The sequence below is a fragment of the Schistocerca americana genome, chromosome X (assembly GCF_021461395.2).
Source record: "Schistocerca americana isolate TAMUIC-IGC-003095 chromosome X, iqSchAmer2.1, whole genome shotgun sequence".
Lineage (NCBI taxonomy): Eukaryota > Metazoa > Arthropoda > Insecta > Orthoptera > Acrididae > Schistocerca > Schistocerca americana.
Window position 1 is genome coordinate 327,558,529 of NC_060130.1, and position 19,778 is coordinate 327,578,306.

Sequence of the window (19,778 nt, forward strand, 5' to 3'; positions counted from 1 at the left end):
TATTTAGCTGTAATATCCAAAATACGTAGGAGGTTGATTATTTTGTTTCCAAGACTAACAATTATATGAAGAGCAAAAGTAGCTGAACTTAATTTTTTGTGCAGCGAAGTAATATGCTTCTTCCATCTTCCATTATCATCAATAAGAACACCCAATAATTTGGAGTGTTCTATCCTGTTTACTGACTCCTGTTCATTTGCTACATTAATTGTTAGTATGACTTTGTTTTCGGGTTGTACACCAAAAATTATCTACGGTTTACTCAAACTATTGTTTCCTATTCCTGGTAGATGGTGCTGTGTAAATGTAAACTATTGTGTTCTAACTGTTGGTATTCATGTTCAAATGTTACTTGAGTAGAGCAAATGTTATTGTACAGTACAAATAATATGGCTAGACACTGAAATTTCTGGCAAATAAGCTATATGTATGGTAACTTATATTTGTGTTTGATATATTATTATGTTCTGTGATTTGGTGGCCACCCCGCCATCATCAGGGTGACTGATTTCGGTGTGTGTTTCCATCCAACTGCCATAACTCTCGCACAGGCCACTGTGCAGCTCCTGCTGGAATGTAAACCACAACCATTTTAATAAGGCAAAATGTCCATGAATGAAATCAAGCATCCCAAGGGTGAGAGGCAGTGGGATTCACCAGTATCAAGCATCCTGATGGGAACATAACTATTACATCCGTGTCATTGTTCCTGGACATACTAAATGTAGTTTGTAACCAGACACTGAAATGGGTAATCATATTGTACTTCACAATCAAATTTGCAATGCTAAAGGAAGTTTTGGACATAAATATCAACTGTTAGAATATGAAAGTTTACATTTACATAGTACAAGAAATGTAGAACCAAATACATCGTTCCTTAGTTGCAAAAACAGGCACGCTTGATATTTGTCAATTACAGAACCACTTACCATGAATGGAAAACAGTGGCTTGAGTAAAACATACATATTTTTTGCATAGCATTCAAATATGCAGTAAAAATTGTGGGCTCCCATTTGAAAATACAAAGTTGTCTTCACCCATGCAGGACGTATAGGTAGGAGGTGACCTGTTGTAGCACAGATAGATGTCCTCTTTGCTAATAGTAACTTTTCACCTAGAACATTTTTGCATATGATGTGTCATTTGATCTATTTAGTTGTCTCAAGGTAAAACAAACACCCTAAATATATAGGACTAGACTTGAACTCTGGGAGACTTCCTTTGTGATTGCACCCCAGTCACTACAATTTTCTTTCTTTCCAGTATTGTTTGAATTATTCAGCACAATGTTTTGCATTCAGTTTAAGTATGATCAACCAGTTGTTTCTAAAGCCACCAGTTCTGTAAAACTTACATTCACTCCTAGAGAGTAACATGATCTATGCAGTCAGTTTCCTCGGAAAGATCATAAAAAATACCAACTGCCATCATTTTATTATTTAAAGACTGTAATATTTGGTGGGCAAATGTATAAATTCCTCACCCCAGTCTTCCTGCTGATATGTGGTCTTAGCAGTGTGTATTCAGTCAGCACAATATAGCTGTACTTGTATGTGTGGTTATGTATGTGTACCCTAGCTTGTAAAAGGATTCGTCCAAAAGCTAGCAAAGTTTTCAAACTTGTTCATGTGCCTCTTGATGACTCACAAGTGGAAAACACAACAATCAGATTTTTGTAATTTTTTATCTTTATTGTATATGAATTTTGAAACTTAAATATCAATCTTATATAGCAGTTTGAGGCAACTATCAAACATTCATGAGAAAATAGACTTTGGAGTTCCCAGAGCACCTGTAATTCACTAAAGGTAAGACGATGTTTGACGGTCCACTCTGTTGTATCGGTAACACTCGATAATAGTAATTGCTGGATCACTCATTCTTGTCTCACTTCAGTCTTTTTTTTCCATTCAGTTCAAATATCTACCTCATTTTTGTACAAAATGCATGAATTATATGTTAATTAATTTGTATCTATCATTTTTGTGGAAACATAATTGACTATTTGTTACAAACTTTTTTGTGTAATGTTTGTAGTGTATAATGGGACAAATCGTCTTGTAGTAGCACTGCTTCTTCAGCAATTACAGCTGATGGTGTTGGTGTGGAAAGATTATTTTCTGTGGGGATTTGCTTATAATATACTAGGACAGCTCTTAAGTGTAATCTTGAAATTTCACTGCATAGAGTCCTCTCCTCAACAGCATCTTGCACCGTTGAAAGACCTGGCATATTGCGTTCATCCACATACAGCATCTCAATCTTATTTTTCCTTTTGTCATATTAGAAAATTTTGACCCACAATGTCACAAACAACTCTCTGCTGCTTTGACAATTAACACTGAAATGCTGCTACAGCCACAGCTGTCCCTCGCAAAAGGTATCATATCTCTTCCAGCCATTGTGGAATTTGCGAAAAGCACCAGGCCAGTGGCGTGGGATCTCAGTTTTGTCAACCATTGTCAATATCATTGACTAACAGTAACGTGCATACTGCAAAGTTTGTGAACATGTGTAGATAATGATTACTGTTAACTCTCTTCATACAGAAGATCTGATTTTCTTTGAGAGATGCATGGAACTGCTTTGGAAAATAGATATTAGAATTCTGAACTTCAGAACCACAAATATAAAAAATTTCAAAAATTCGATTGCCATGTGGTCTCCTTGTCAGAGTTTCAACCATCAGGTGAGTTGCTACCTTTACCATGAAATTATTTATGCTCTTTAGAATTCCATTTGAAACTCCATCAATACCCTATGATGCTTTTATTTTTCAGATCTTTCATAATTCTAGTAATTTTAGTAGTGGTTGTTGGTGCTATTTCTAGTTGCTTGAAGTTCTGTAGAATGACACTTCTAATATATCTTCTAGCTTCTTTGACTGAACCATTTAATCCCATTTTTGCTAATATATTTAGAAAGTGATTATTAAAATACTCACAACTTGGGAATTATCAGTCACAACACTGTCATTTACTTTAATTGTGGCAGTATTTTGGGCACTAAGTGATTGTCCTGCCATTCATTTCACAATAACCTATATAGTTTTAATCTTATTATCTCATGAGGTGCATATTTCTGTTCATTTTAATGACATTCCTTAGAACATTACAATATTTTTTGTAGAATGCAAATAATATTTGGTCTTGACTTGTTCTGATCCTAAATAAATTTCCCTTTCCTCTTACATGATATTTTAATTCCTTTAGTTTTCCCTGGCTTAGTTTTTTATTTGAGTTTCTGGATAATTTTTCAGGAGAGCTATTTTCAAACATAAACAAAAATTTACTATGGAGTATATTGAATTTCACATTAGACTCTCCTTCCATATATACTTAATGGAATACTACCTCTTAACTCGTTGTGAAAACATTGTATCCTTTTATCATTAATAAACCTCACTGCTTTGTATGAACATTCCTCAGAGGTGTAAGCTGCTACATTGTTTATTTCTATTAATTTTATATCATGGTCAGATAGTTCATTAACAATAAGGACACATTGTTTGTTTCACCCTGAGCTCTGTCATAAAAATGTTATCAGTCAGGGTCCTGCTATCTTACTGCATGTGTTGAAAAATTCTCTACTTAAATCAGAGTGAAACAGCCAGATAATGATTCATGTTCACTGTTCCTGTCAGAATCTTAAGAAATGCCCACTGAAGTTTTCTGGAGTTAGGAGTCACCCCCTTCCTGTCAAAGGCCTTAGTAAAAGATATGGAGCAGCAAACAGATGTAAAGAGTATCTTCTTGCCTACAACATGGGAAAACTGAAACTGCTCCTAAAGACAGAATAATAAGCCAGAGGGACAGCAGCCTTTTCAGGCAGGGGTACTAGCCTGGATAAATGACTGACCTGACTTGGTAATATTAGCTAACATGGCCTTGCAATGTTGGTACTGCAAACGGCTGAGGGTAAACAACAGCAAGGGGAAACTACAGCCATAATTTTTCTTGAGGACATCCAGCTTTCCTGTACGGTTTAATCATGGTGGCATCCTCTTGGGTAATATATTCTGGAGGTAAAATAGTCCCCCTTTCTGATCTCTGGGTGAGGACTGCTCAGGAGTATGAAGACAACAGGGAAAATAAAACAGACACAGTGTGGAGTGTTAGATCCCTTTACTGGCTGGATAGGTTAGAAAATTTAAAAATAGTGATGGCTAGATTATAACACAAAATATCTAACACAAAATAACTAAAGCAAAATACACAATTAAAAAACATCAATCATAGCAACCAAATCATGAGATTAAACATTTTTCTTTCACTTCATGAAATATCCACACTGAAGAGCCAAAGAAACAGGTACACCTGCCTAATATCGTGTAGGGCCCCCGCGAGCACTCAGAAGCGCCGCAACACGGCGTGGCATGGACTTATGTCTGAAGTAGTGCTAGAGGCAACTGACACCATGAATCCTGCAGGGCTGTCCATAAATCTATAAGAGTGCGAAGGGGTGGAGATCTCTTCTGAACAGCACTTTGCAAGGCATCCCAGATATGCACAGTATTGTACATGTTGGGGGAGCTTGGTGGGCAGCGGAATTGTTTACACGGGCGTACCCAGCGAGGGGCAGGGGGGGGGGGGGGCAGAAGATATTCGCAGTTTTTCACTAGTTTACTGTTTTATTTAATAAGAAATGCTGCATGTTTTCTCGGATTGTACAAGTGCGTTCTTGTATTTAAAATGTTTATTAAAAGCAGTTTTTCACTGGTTTACTGTTTTATTTAATAAGAAGTGCTGTATGTGGTCTCAAGTCCTTGTTTCCTGAGACTAGTATGGCCTGCCCCCCCCCCCCCCCCCCCTCTCCCTCTAGTTCAGATCCTGGGTACGCCCTTGATTGTTTAAAATCAGAAGTGTGTTCCTGGAGCCACTCTGTAGCAATTATCGACGTGTGGTGTCGAACTGTCCTGCTGTAATTGCCCAAGCCCGTCGGAATGCACAACGAACATGAATGGATGAGGTGATCAGACAGGATGCTTACGTACGTGTCAACTGTCAGAGTCGTATCTAGACGTATCACGAGCCCCATATCACCCCAACTGCACAAGCACCACACCATTACAGAGCCTCCACCAGCTTGAACAGTCCCCTGCTGACATGCAGGATCCATGGATTCATGAGGTTGTCTCCGTACCCGTACACGTCCATCCGCTCGATACAATTTGAAACGAGACTCGTCGACCAGGCAACATGTTCCAAGTCATGGGCGAGGCGTAAAGTTTTGTGTCGTGCAGTCATCAAAGGTTCACGAGTGGGCCTTTGGCTCCGAAACCACATATCGATGACGTTTCGTTGAATGGTTCGCTCGCTGACACTTGGTCCAACATTGAAATCTGCAGTAATCTGCGGTAGGGCTGCACGTCTGTCACGTTGAACGATTCTCTTCAATCGTCGTCGGTCCCGTTCTTGCTGGATCTTTCTCCGGCCGCAGCGATGTCGGAGATTTGACGTTTTACGGGATTCCTAATAATCACGGAACACTCGTGAAATGGTCGTATGGGAAAATCCCAACCTCTTCGTTACCTCGAAGATGCTGTGTCCCATCGCTCGTGCGCCGACTATAACACCACGTTAAAAGTCACTTAAATCTTGACAACCGGCCATAGTAGCAGCAGTAACCGATCTAACAATTGCACCAGACACTAGTTGTCTTATGTATAGGCGTTGCGGACGGCAGCGCCGTATTCTGCCCGTTTACGCACCTCTGTATTTGAGAACACATGCCTATACCAGTTTCTTTGGCTCTTCAGTGTATATGTGTAGTACTCATTTCTCTAGGGCAACACTTTTGTTACTTTTCGTGATTAAAGTACATGCCTGTAAATATAAATTTTAACTGCTATGGACATATTCATTTATTGCCCTGTGGTGTTCATCCACAATATTTTGTCCTTTCTTTAAATAAAATCATTATTGTTATCATAATACTCTAACACATTAGAAACATTATTGCTTGCAATGGTCATCACATAAACCACAAACAAGAACCGACGTGGTTTCAAGGCACAACTAGTTCATCACATGAGATATCACGGTCACTGTCCGATTAAAAGAATGTTTCACTAGATCAGCAATCACTGTTCATTCACAATCTATTCATTTTGCCATCATGATTAGGGTTCAAATTGAAACAAGCTAACCTATTGTTCATAATGTACCAGTTGCCCATAGTTCATTGCACACTTATTGTTCAATGTTCAAATTCTTGAAATGCAAGTGACATACATTGCATTCTGGAAGCTCATGTCTCGAATCAGACAACGGCTGGGTGTATGAAAGTTCGTATTTGCAAGTGTTGATCACATCATGGATTGTCTTCAGTTGATCAAGGTTAATCTTTAGTATTTTGTATTGGTGACAGCAACTAGTGTTTATGTAGAACGTTGTTGGACGTTGGCATAACACATAGCTGTAAGTTCTGAGGTACATTGTCGTGAAATGCAGTGTCAAAATGTTCTCCCAACATGACGCTTGGTCCCACATAGGCTGACAGTGTGGGGAATACTGTCAGCTGTGTAGATAGTGTGTATCTTGTCAAAGCAGACAGTATTGCAGCGAGCGACATTGCCCTTGCAACTCTTCCTCATGTTGGCTACTTTCTCCATGTCGTTGACAAGTGGTCACGGGGTTCCAGCAATGTTTGTGACTGGCAGCTTGTTCCCCTGCTCAGTTTAGTCTGTGATACCTTTCATTTCCTTGGTCAGCAGTTCCAAATGGTAGCCCATGACAGCAGCCACGCACCAGCTGACCAAGTTTGATGAAGTTTTGAGGTATGTGCATCCTTCAGGTCATCCAGTAAATTCTGTCACCTCTTGTCTGCAAACGCCCTCATATTTCTGGTTCTCGTGTAGTTTGTGAAATCTTGAAATAAGTTACACACAGTAATGAGTTACACAATTTACATAGGACTAATACACATTATTACCATCATTACACTCACAAATATTATTAATATACGCAATTTGATGAAGCCTTCTCGGGTTATTAGCTAAGTCAAGGCATCATTCTGCAGCAACGTTTCGACAAGTTTCCCACTTGAAATCTTCAGGTGAAGTGTCGGGTCCATGTCCAGTTTGTATCTTTATAGATACTGGACTGCAGACTCGTCTGCCTCGTCTGCAGTGGCTGAGCCAATCGCACGGTTCCAGAAGGGATGTCGTGGACGGTGGTGGGGGAGAATCACGAACGGCGGTGGGGAAAACGCTGGCGTTTTCAAAGGTCCTGGCTTCGCGTCCTGGTACCGCCTGTCTATTTCAACTGCTGCTTTCGCCACTTCCACATCAGGGCACTCTTGGCGTATTCTTGCTATCACTACATTCCATACAGAACTCACTTTGAAACCACTATTCCGGTTGACAAGATCATCATGGACCCATATCTCCATTCCCTCTTTGATGATCAAGTCTCAGAAATCGGTGAAAGACAGCCTTACATTTGATTTTGATCAGACAGAGGTGTTGTGCCGGACAAATGGACTCTGGAACTCGAGCATCAAAGACACAATGGAAATATGGGTCCATGATGTTGTCAACTGGGATAGCGGTTTACAGGTGAGCTATGCATGGGCTGTAGCGCTCTGATGTGAAAGGGGCGATGGAAGCTGATAGAGTAGACAGACAGCACCAGGACACGACGCCAGGGCCCTTCAACACGCTGAGCGGCTCACTTGAATAGCACATCAGCCACACTGACCTCTACTACCTCTCTGAGACTGGAAAAAACTTTTAAAAAATTTACAGTTCGTGCACTGTACTTTTTCGAAGTACAGCATGCCTCCCCTTTTCGAAAGATTCCTCCGATTAGTCTTTCCTTAAATTGACTCATAACCAACAGAACTCTGTACCGTGCTGATGGCAACACCCAGCTTTAACCATGATCTCTTCCACGTAGATTTCTCCTATATCCACTACTACATGAGCTTATTCTTGAAGTGATGCTTCCAAAACCTTATTGCCACACAATCCTTGATGAATGTGTACACTACTTAAACACAATGGACTTACTTCTGTCAAATGTTCCCTCAGCCCATGCTGGCTAGCCACTCAACTGACAACAGATGGATCTGTAGACTGTGCAATTGTAAGTTTGTTGCAGAAATAGAATATGCGAATTCCTACTTGAAACAAGCAACAAATGGTAACTGAATTGCTTATCGATACAATCTTATGCTGAAGATTTTCTTGAAAATTTTGAACATGTAACTTCTGCTGCATTGAAATTTTCTCCTGCTGTGACTCGATAAATTTGTCTAAATAAGTTCCAGGTTGGCGGTGGCATTAAAATGAGTTAATTGGTGGGAAATACTATTGGTGAACCTTTTGGCCAAAACAACGTATTCTGCGTCAATGCCATGATATTTGGACCAGTGAGAGTAGCCTGAACACGCAGATCACTCCCGATTATGTCACAAATCGTACTGTTCATGATTACACTACTTTCCTGGAACTCTAAATCATCCTCTCAGGTCTCCCTTTTTCATAGCAATTTGTCAACACAGCTGCTGACAAGAAGACTGGGTACAGCCAATGCATACACATCTTTTAGAAGTAAGGCTGTGTGGGCAAGATTTCCTTTTCGCAACTTGGCTCATTCGTTTTCCCCAAAAACATACTCGCCTCACGTGTCTGAATATCAATCTGTACCGGTCTGTCTGGACAGACAACAGTACTCCCTCGAGTGCACTTCTCCAAGTCTCCTAACAACATAACCACATAATCACATACGGAAGATAGGTATTGCAGTCATCATGTCTAGCATTCACTTAGAAGCTTAGCATCTTCTGAATGGCCTTATGGAATTGCTCCGTCCTACCGTTTGTTTGAGGGTGGAATGGACTTGTTCTTATCTTCCAATTACATAACACATGGCATAGCTGCTTCATAAGTTTTGAAAAGAAGTTTGTACAATGATCCGTGGCTAAGGTATCAAGCACTCTACACTTCAATATGCAACGGTTAACTAATGCCTGTGCTACAGTATTGGCCTGTTGGCCTGGAGTTGCTACCATTACTAGATACCGTGCAAAATGGTCGACGATCGTGGGTACACACCTATTTGCTACAGTTGCTTTGTTGAATGGACCGCAAATGTCCAACCCAAGCATTTCAAACAGCTTCGACGTTTCTGGTAATGTTTGCAAATCGATTTTTGATGTGAACTATTTGCTCTTTGTGTGCATGGTACACAATCTCTGACATTCTGCTCCACGTCGTGCTTCATGTTTCTCCACCGAAACCGTTACACAGCACACCAATCTGTTGCTCGTCAGCCACCATGATCTGCCAACAGATGTCCTGTTCCTGTTGAAACATCTCCTTTTGAAAAACTGCCTGGACGATGACATGTGGGCCGGCCGCTGTGCCCGAGCGGTTCTAGGCGCTTCCGTCCGGAACCACGCTGCTGCTACTGTTGCAGCTTCGAATCCTGCCTCGGGCATGGGTGTGTGTGATGTCCTTAGGTTAGTTAGGTTTAAGTAGTTCTAAGTCTAGGGTACTGATGACCTCAGATGTTAAGTCGCATAGTGCTCAGAGCCATTTGAACCATTAACATTATTTGTGCTTGCTATGCTTCTGCGCACAAAACAGTGTGAACCATTCAACTTCATTGTTTGAGAGTGTATCAATCACGCACAAATTCCCACAAGGCAAATTTGTCCTCACTGAAACCCACACTAGTTTCCCCATACCTGCCAGTATTCTATCCTGTTGATCAATCTTTAACGAACTCGTTGCAGTTTAGTTGGCGAAGATGGACTGATAAGTGCGGCTACAGCTGGATCAAAAGAACAACAACCACCCATCCCCAATTCTGCTTATTCCCCCCCCCCCCCCCCCCCCCCCCTGCGGACTGCGAATGAACCTGAACGGCTTCCAAAGCCTCAAATCTACAAAGGAGTTCTTCATGCTCCTGCTTCTTGATTTGTTAACACCTGAACTTACTGCCAGAGCAGCAACAGACTCTGTAACAGTAACTCATGTGCTTCTACCATTTTGTGTACTTTACCTCTCGCCGAAATTAATACCAGAACCACAAATAACTAATGTATTTCGTATTCACAAAAACTTATAAAGTAGTTTTTTTCTGGTGTCTCATCGCCAGTCTACACTCTGAACAATCGCGAGCCAAATGACCAGCACATCTACAAGTAAAACATGTGACTGCCACAACCATAGTGCACGGCAATTGGTGCCCTGTAAGACTGCAAAATTGACTTTACTGGTAATAGATTTTCAGGTCTACCATTACCCTAGAACAATAAGTCCACGGGTTACATGGCTTCGCAAACACAACCTTAAATATAATCTATCCAACACTCACAAATCTATAACTGAGAACAGATACTGAATCAAACACAAAGAAAGTGAGACTCACTGCATCCCATTATTCTAAGCTGATACTGCTGAACTGGAGATATGGCAAGTACCACTGTTCGTACGTAATTTCCAAAATACCCAATCCTACTACTCGACACCAAGCCACAGCGTTTGAGTGTCGAGAATTAACCAACAATCCCTTCTCGTACCAAACTGTAGCATTTGGACGTTGGACGACACTTGTAATGACCAATCACTGACACCAACTGCAATGATCCGGCCTATTCTGGCCGCTGCGCGTCAGGATTGGCGAGAGAAATTGTGTGTGAGAGAGAGAGAGAGCAGATTCATGCCGGGGCGTACAGTTAAATAGAGGCAGTATTGATATGCGTTTATTCAAGCGGCCTTACACAATACACCGAATGGTGTCAGGGCCGCACTGTGTGTGTTCAGACGCTGCCGATTGTGGAGTGCACTGACGCCCCTGTCACGCCGATGATGTCGGTTGTCCTGGGTCGCTGGTGATTGCTGCCGCGACGTTGTATGGGTCGCTAGCAGGCAATTAACGAGCGCAGCCGGCCGAGGGCCTCATGAACTTCATCGGCTACGCACGCCCGCACGTACTTTTTATTCCCACGCCGCGAGCTTGGGTGCGGTAGCAGACATTAGATGGCGTAATGCCGAGAAGCAGTGCCCTTGTCAGCCCCCACGAGTAGACCTGGACGGTGGACGATGACATCTAGGTGGCTAGGAGACTGCAAGGGTGCACATCCCCCATCCGGGCGGTAGACAGCTCGCAGTCCATCGGCTGAAGTCCCTCAGAGGGCGGTGGTTGGCCGGACACGAGATCCCCGCATCGGTGAAGTAAGCAGCCGCCACGCCACAGGTATGCCGCGCCTCTCTCCAGAAGTCGGTGACTTAATCAATAGATAGGCTGCCAGCTGATCTTCACTCAGTGTTAACCGTGGTTTCTGCGAAACTCAGAAGACCGTCATTCTCTCCTGTTCAAGATGCAGGCACAATGATGGCACAACTGAATGGTTTGAGCCTCTAAGCTCGATTAGTTATACGCTTAAAATAACGCTTCTGACGTAGTCGTCCTACTGTGGTGGGGAAGTGGGGTGGGCCGTAGGTTTGCCATATACCGGGTGTTCAGAAAGTAACTATTCAGTGCCATGTTGCGGTGTGCTAAGTAATGATTAATATTATTGTCGATTATTGATATAACATTTTCCATCGTTTAACATATTTGAACCATATTTGACCACGTATTTGTGTTTGTTCGCAGGTCCGGTTTGATTGAAGACCAACGTCTTTTGTGACATTATTGTGGTCCACGTCATCATGCTGACGATTGAACAAAGAGTGTTTCCTGTGGAGTATGTGTTCCGCAATGGAGACAAGTTTACCTCAGCAGTAGAAGCTGAAATTCCCAGCATTGAAGATGCCTAACCGTAATGCTGCACAGAACTTCATCTCAAAGTTTCTAAAGACTGGAAGCGTTCATAATGCTCCAAAATCAGCCAGGCCATCCACATTCACGACCGAAGAGAAGGTGGCGGAGGTGCAAGACATGATGCTGTGAAGTCCAAAGAAATCGGTTAGACGACTAGCTCAGTAGGCCCACGCGTCTGTGGATGCCGTTCACAAGATTCTCCGGACCTCACTGTCCTTGTGTCCGTGCAAAATGTCGGTCGTGCATGATCTGAGAGACACCGATCGCCAGGCGCATGTGAACTTTTGCAACTGGTTTTTGTCCTTTCTGCAGGACAATGGTGAGGGGATTCTTGTCACAACGTTTTTACGGATGAGGCATAGTTTCACCTCTCCAGTTACATGCATAGCCAGAATAGTCACGTGTGCACTACGGAGAAACTGCATGAATTTAAGGTGTCCCCACTGCATGACGAAAAGGCTGGTATTTGGTGAGCTGGGACTCGTAAACGCATCATTGGCCCGATCTTCCATCACAAGGGTAATCGTGTCATACTGTGTGTGTGTGTGTGTGTGTGTGTGTGTGTGTGTGTGTGTGTTGTACCAGGGGCCTAGCACTCAGTGGTTCCCTTCTTGGGAACGTCTCATACCGGACGAGTGTAACCCCAAATGTTTGCGTGGTAGAGTAATTATGGTGCACGCGTACGTGGAGACAGTGTTTGCGCAGCAATCGCCGACATAGTGTAACTGATGCGGAATAAGGGGAAATAGGCCGCATTCGCCGAGGCAGATGGAAAACCGCCTTAAAAACCATCCACAGGCTGGCCGGCACACCGGACATCGACACTAATCCGCCGGGCGGATTCGTGCCGGGGACCGGCACGCCTTCCTACTCGGGATCAGCGCGTTAGATCGCGCGACTAGCCGGGCGGGTTTTCTCATACTGCTTACTTCATATTAACAGTACCTGGGGTTATGTAAAATTTTCACATCGTATTTTCATTAGCACATAAAATACTCATTTAAATCAGCATATTGCCCTAATCATCCTCTACCCTAAACATACAACACACTTCGCACTCGTTAATCCTCATTTAACCTCATAAATCACTTCTCACCACCCAGCAGTGTCCTTTGGGTCTGCTAAACTTCATGAAACACCATTTTTCACAAACTTCATAAACATTTTTTCTCATAACTATTGGTACTCAATGTACTTGTGCACTTACAACCAACTATCGTCCAACTTTATTTTCTTGTGTATGTCCCCATCTCTGACTTTTTCTGACGAATTCGTTTATGACATACATTTTCAAATATGTTTTCCCTTGGATCACTTCATGCTGTTACAAATATTTCTTGTCCTTGGGTGACAGATTACAGACTCGATGTCAAGTCTCCATTAACGCTCTATTATTCCTTAAATATTTTAATGGATGAAATGTGATATTCTCCCCTGGCCTACTCTCGAATCTCCATAACTTTTCTAATTTCACTGTCCAAAATTCTTGTAACTTCCAATTTCCAAAATTCTTAATCCGCATGACCACACACTGTTCTCTGTACCTGTGACATTCCAAACTCATATCCTAAACTTAGTTACCTCTCTCGTCTACATATGTCATTAACATCTGCCAACTTAGTGACCCACGCCTTCTTCCAACACGCTCTCACAACATACACCTATATACTTAAGCTAAATACACTGAAGCGCCAAAGAAACTGGTATAGGCATGCTTATTCAAATACAGAGATATGTAAACAGGCAGAATACGGTGCTGCGGTCGGCAACGCCTATATAACACAAGTGTTTCGCTCAGTTGTTTGATCGATTAATGCTGCTATAATGGCAGATTATCAATATTGAAGCGAGTTTGAACGTGGTGTTGCAGTCGGCGCACGAGCGATCGGACACAGCATCTAAGGTAGAGATGAAGTAGGGATTTTCCCATACGACCATTTCACGAGTGTATCGTGAATATCAGGAATCCGGTAAAATATGAAATCTCCGACGTTGCTGCGGCCGGAAAAAGATCTTGCAAGAACGGAACCAACGACGTCTGAAGAGAATCGTTCTACGTGACAGAAGTGCAACCCTTCCGCAAATTGCTGCAGATTTCAATGCTGGGCCATCAACAACTGTCAGCGTGCGAACCATTCAACGAAACATCGTCGATATGGGATTTCGGAGCCGAAGGCCCACTCGTGTACCATTGATGACTGCACGACCCAAAGCTTTACGCCTCGCCTGGGCCCATCAACACCGACATTGGACTGTTGATGATTGGAAACATGTTGCCTGTTCGGACGAGTGTTGCATCAAATTGGATCGAGCTGATGGACGTGTACGGGTGTGGAGACGACCCATGAATCCATGGACCCTGCATCTCAGCAGGGGACTGTTCAACCTGGTGGAGGCTCCGTAATGGTGTGGGGCGTGTGCAGTTGGAGTTATATGGGACCCCTGGTACGTCTAGATGCGACTCTGACAAGTAACACGTACGTAAGCATCCTGTCTGATCACCTGCATCCATTTATTTATTTATTTATTTTTTTTGGTGGGGTTTAAGGGCGCTCAACTACTGAGGTCATTAGCGCCCAGTCACCGTTGTTAGAGCTCATGGAATGTAGTAAAACTCAAGGGGAGGGTTGGGGACACCAGAAAGACCTGACAAAGATGCAGATAAAATAAGTAAAAAGGTTAGATGTCTTTGGACAAGCCAGTCAAAGTTATAAAACGCAGAACACCAGCAGCTGCTCGAGCGTCATCAGCTAAAATATCCGGTAAAGTAGATGGCAGGGACAGGACAACACGAGATTGACTAAAGCGGGGACACGACAATAAAACATGGCGCACTGTTAATGCCTGACCACAAGGGCACTGCGGGGCTGGGTCACCGGAGAGCAGGTAGTGGTGGCTAAACCGGCAATGCCCAATCCGCAACCTGGTCAGAAGGACCTCCTCTCGCCGAGATGGTCGGGAGGAGGTTGTCCAAGCAGTTGGGAGCGGTTTTACTGCCCGGAGCTTGTTTTCTTGGAGGGATGACCAAGCATCCCACCACAACGACACAAGCCTCTTACAAACATCCCCACGAACGTCAGATGACGGGACACAATGGGAGGCTGGCCGAGGCAGGAGGACTGCAGCCTTGACTGCAGCATCCGCAGCCTCATTCCCAGGCACTCCTACATGTCCGGGAACCCACAGAAAGCTGACAGGAGAACCATTATCAGCGAAAGAATGGAGGGACTGCTGTATCCGTTGAACCAAGGGATGGACCGGATAGGGAGCTCCAAGGCTCTGAAGAGCACTGAGTGAGTCAGAGCGGAGTACATACGATGAATGGCGGTGGCGGCGGGCATACTGAACGGCCTGGTGGAGAGCAAAAAGCTCGGCCGTAAAGCTCGAACATTGGTCGAGGAGCCGGTATTTAAAGGTGGCGGCCCCGACGACAAAGGCACAGCCGACACCATCGTCAGTTTTGGAGCCATCGGTGTAAATAAAGGTGTGACCGGCAAGTCGAGCACGAAGTTCGACAAACCGTGAGCAATACACTGCAGCTGGAGTACCCTCCTTCGGGAGTGAGCTGAGGTCGAGATAAATATGAACCGGAGCCTGGAGCCAAGGTGGTGTCAGGCTCTCACCCTCTCTGAAGGTGGTAGGGAGAGCAAAATCCAATTGTCGAAGCAGGCGACGGAAGCGGACTCCGGGGGGCAGCAGGGCAGAGACATACAACCCGTACTGACGGTCGAGAGAATCGGCAAAGAAGGACTGGTAAGAGGGGTGGTCGGGCATAGACAACAGCCGGCAGGCATACCGACACAGCAGTACGTCGCGCTGGTAGGTCAATGGTAATTCGGCAGCTTCAGCATAAAGACTCTCGACAGGACTAGTGTAGAAGGCTCCGGTCGCAAGACGTAACCCCCCATGGTGGATGGAGTTGAGACGGCGTAAGAGGGATCTGCACTCGTAATCAGCGCTCAGGGATCGGCAAACGGGTGCGACTTAGTTCGTCAACAGCGTTCAGGGGAAAATCAGCCGCGACTGAACGTCATTAGCACCCAAGGAGCGACAGGGAGCATGACGAGTAAACTCGTCAACAACAGTCAGGGGAATTATAATTAAGAAAGGGGAAAAAGTGATGCGACTCGCGAAAAGAGAAATAAGGGTAACAGGAAAAAGAATCGAGCACATTTTAAAAATAATACTGGCTTTCGGAACGTGCCCATATAGCCTTCTCAAAAGTGGAAAGACTATACGACAGTGCGTTACAATTCAGAAAATTCATTAGGGTCAAGCCTTATCCTGGTACGAAGTTACATAGACTTGCCATGTGACGACGTGCAGGAGATTTTCGTGTCCGGTATGACGATACGAAGGGAAAGACAACACAACAACCAGTCCCAGAACGGAAAAATCTCCGATTCGGCAGGGAATCGAACCCGGTCCTCTTCAGTTAGCAACGAACCGCACTGACCCCGCAGACAAAGCAAGCATTTGTTTGGCTGTTTGAGAGAAGAAAATGGCCATAGACCCTATTTATTAAGTTTGAGGGAAAATGGAGTGCCTCAGCTTTCTCTAAAATCCAACAGGTTACTTGTTTGTGCACAGATTTCAGGGTAGCTTGTCCCAGAGGTGGACTGCAGCATTGGAGGAGATTGAGAATGTTTTTATTTTTTCAGTACTAGCTGAGTACCTTCGTTTCCCTGGTATTTACTTACTCTTATCTCCTCCTTCCACCTCTCTCTGTCAGTCTCCACCACTGCCCTCTCTGTGCACTTACTCTACCCCCCTCCCCCACACTCTATCAATTTCCTCCTGCCCCCTCTCCGTTCATCTCCTCCTTCCCCTCTTTTTGTCAATCTCCTTCTCACCTTTCTCTGTCCATCTCTTCCTCCACCTCTCCCCGTTTCTCTCCTTCCCTTTCCTTTCTGCGTCCATATCCTCCTCGTCCCCTTCTCTGTCCATTTCTTCCTCCCCACTCTCTGTTCATTTATTCCTCCCCCATCTTTCTGCCTGTCTCTTCCTCCTCCTATCTGTGCGTGTCTCCCCGTCTCCCCTTCTCCCCTCGCTGTTTGTCCATCTCCTCGTCCTCCCTTCTCTCTCCACGTTATCATACTCATCCTAATAGGAGGCTCGTGGTTCTTACCCCTACAGTATTTCTTTCTAGTTTTTAAATAATATTTGTACCAATTCTAAGTCGTTCCAGAGTTTAGGGAGAGCCTTTTACCCGTGACTTTCCTCGCTTACGCACATGTTAAATAATTTCGCACATATTTAACAAATTTCACTCTTATTTTTACACACATTTCACTTGTATGGCTAGCGGATTTCACCCTGGAGTTTCATTTTCATGCAGCTCAATTTTTATGACGTCATATCTCCTTCACTGTGTGCTGTACAGGTACATCCTGTGTTATATGCGCCTACTGTCTGCGAAATGTGTTGCGAATAGAGTTAGAACCACAGGAGTACTACACTGAAGGGCCAAAGAAACTGGTACACCTGCCTATGCCTAATATCATGTAAGCCGCCCCCCCCCCCTCCTACGAGCACGAGTGAATGGTATGGATTTGAATAATGTCTGAAGTAGTGCAGGAGAGAACTGACACCATGAATCCTGCTGGGCTGTCCACAAATCCGTAAGAGTATGAGAGGATGGAGATGATCTCTGAACAGCACGTTGCAAGGCATCCGTGATAAGCTCAATAATGTTCTTGTCTGTAGAGTTTGGTGGCCGGAGGAAGTGTTAAAATACAGAAGAGTGTTCCTGGAGCTACTCTGTAGCAATTCTGGACGTTTGGGGTGTCACATTATCCTGCTGGAACTGCCGAAGTCCGTCGGAATGCCCAATGGACATGGATGGATACAGGTGATCAGACAGGATGTTGACGTACGTGTTATCTGTCAGAGTCGTATCTAGACACATCAGGGATCCCATGTCACTCCAACTGCACACGCCCCACACCGTTACAGAGCCTCCACTAGCTTGAACAGTCCCCTGCTGACATGCAGGGTCCATGGATTGATGAGGTTGTCACCATACCCGTACACGTCCATCATCTCGATACAATTTGATACAACACTCGTCCGAGCAGGCAACATGTTTCCAGTCATCAACAGTCCAATGTCGGTGCTGACGGGCCCAGGCGAGGCGTAAAACTTTGTGTCATGCAGTCATCAAGGGTACACGAGTGGGCCTTCGGCTCCGAAAGCCCATATCGATGATGTTCCGTTGAATGGTTCACACACTGACACTTTTTGATGGCCCTGCATTGAAATCTGCAGCAATTTGCGGAATGGTTGCACTTCTGTCATCGTAAGGGAAAATCCCAACCTCATCGTCACCTCGAAGATGCTGTGTCCCATCGTTCGTGCAACGACTATAACACCATGTTCAAACTTACTTAAATCTTGATAACCTGCCATTGCAGCAGCAGTAACCGATCTAACAACAGCGCCAGACACTTGTCTGATATAGGCGTTGCCGACCGCTGCGCCGTATTCTGCCTGTTTACATATCTCTGTATTTGAATACGTATGTCTGTACCAGTTCCTTTGGCGCTTCAGTGTAAATTGAAATGTCTTGTATGATGCGGCAGTTCTCTCTCTCATCTCGGTATTTGACGTTATATCCCCTGGACTATGTGTGATACAATGACATATTTTTGTATGCACATTCAGCGGCAGATGTGGATACTGTCTGCGAGAAATGTTGGGGGATAGAGTGAGTAGCAACGAAGTAATAAATTTAAACGTGTTGCATGATCGGTAGTTTTTCACGCATTCTGTGTTTATGAAGTCATATCTCATGAAATATGATGGAATTTTTCTAGTTCATTCAGTGGTCCATGCGAAAACAGTCTGTGGCTCTGAGCACTATGCGACTTAACTTCTGAGGTCATCAGTCGCCTAGAACTTAGAACTAAGTAAATCTAACTAACCTAAGGACATCACACACATCCATGTCCGAGGCAGGATTCGAACCTGTAACCGTAGCTGTCGCGCGGTTCCAGACTGAAGAGCCTAGAACCGCTTGGCCACACCGGCCGGCAGACAGTCTGTGAGTCCGCAGCTCGTGGTCGTGCGGTAGCGTTCTCGCTTCCCGCGCCCGGGTTCCCGGGTTCGATTCCCGGCGGGGTCAGGGATTTTCTCTGCCTCGTGATGACTGGGTGTTGTGTGCTGTCCTTAGGTTAGTTAGGTTTAAGTAGTTCTAAGTTCTAGGGGACTGATGACCATAGACCATAGCTGTTAAGTCCCATAGTGCTCAGAGCCATTTGAACCATTTTGAACAGTCTGTGAAATGTGTCACAAGTACAGATAGTAGTAAAAAATAATAAATTCAAACGGCAGTTTTACCACACGAACAGCGAAAATTTACCAAGCGATAAACTTTTTGCCTTTCGTCATTTTATGGGGTCGTCAGCGAGTAAAAGTGCCGCATAGGTTTGAAATTATGTGCGAAGTTTGTTGCACGATTGAGTGCTCTCATTCTCAAATACAGGTATTCTTGTCTCTCATCCCCATCCCCAACCGAGCGAGGTGGCGCAGTGGTTACACACTGGACTCGCATTCGGAAGGACGACGGTTCAATCCCGCGTCCGGCCATCCTGATTTAGGTTTTCCGTGATTTCCCTAAATCGCTCCAGGCAAATGCCGGGATGGTTCCTCTGAAAGGGCACGGCCGACTTCCTTCCCCATCCTTCCCTAATCCGATGAGACCGATGACCACGCTGTCTGGTCTCCTTCCCCAAACCAACCAACCAACCCATCCCCATCCCCATCCCCACCCCCACCCCTGCCCCTGCCTCCTTTGACAGGTGGCTGGTTCTTAACTCACAGTGGCTTTTTGCAGATAGTAAGTGATGTGTGTATCAAGTTTGGTTGAAATCGGTCCATTGGTGTAGGAGGAGATATGGAATATATATATGCCTACTACAAACATACATACATTTTAATAATTTTTACGAATTTTTTTACGAAAAAACACTACGCCAACGCTGATCTTTCAGCACCTG